Genomic DNA, 418 nt, shown 5'->3' with positions numbered 1-418 from the left:
TAGCGGGACACGCGCAAATTCCAGGGAACAAAACAAAACATAAGTAGTACTCATCATTCCCTCTTTCACCTTATTTTTCCTTCCCTCTCTATCTCTCCCTTTCCCACTCTGGCACCCCCTCTCACTCCCAAATCTTCCCTAAATTCACTCTCCTCCCGCTTTAAGCACTACATCTGCCCCAGTCCACTTCCTCCTCGTCCTTAACCTTCCCCACCTTCACTCCCCTATCCCCCTTTTTTATTTAAACCCCCTCTCCCTTCCCACTCCATTTCCTCTTTAAGTCCCCTCCGTTTCTCCTTTGTTTTCCCTTCCTCATCTCCCCTCTTGGTATAAGCTCCCTTCCCCTGTTTTTCTTTCCCCATTCTATCCTACCTTTCTCTTAACTCGTCCCCTTATATAGTTATGTAAATAATAAATG

This window comes from Penaeus monodon, chromosome 30 (assembly GCF_015228065.2).
Source record: "Penaeus monodon isolate SGIC_2016 chromosome 30, NSTDA_Pmon_1, whole genome shotgun sequence".
NCBI classification, from domain to species: Eukaryota; Metazoa; Arthropoda; class Malacostraca; order Decapoda; family Penaeidae; genus Penaeus; species Penaeus monodon.
Note: the sequence above shows the minus strand (reverse complement) of the source record.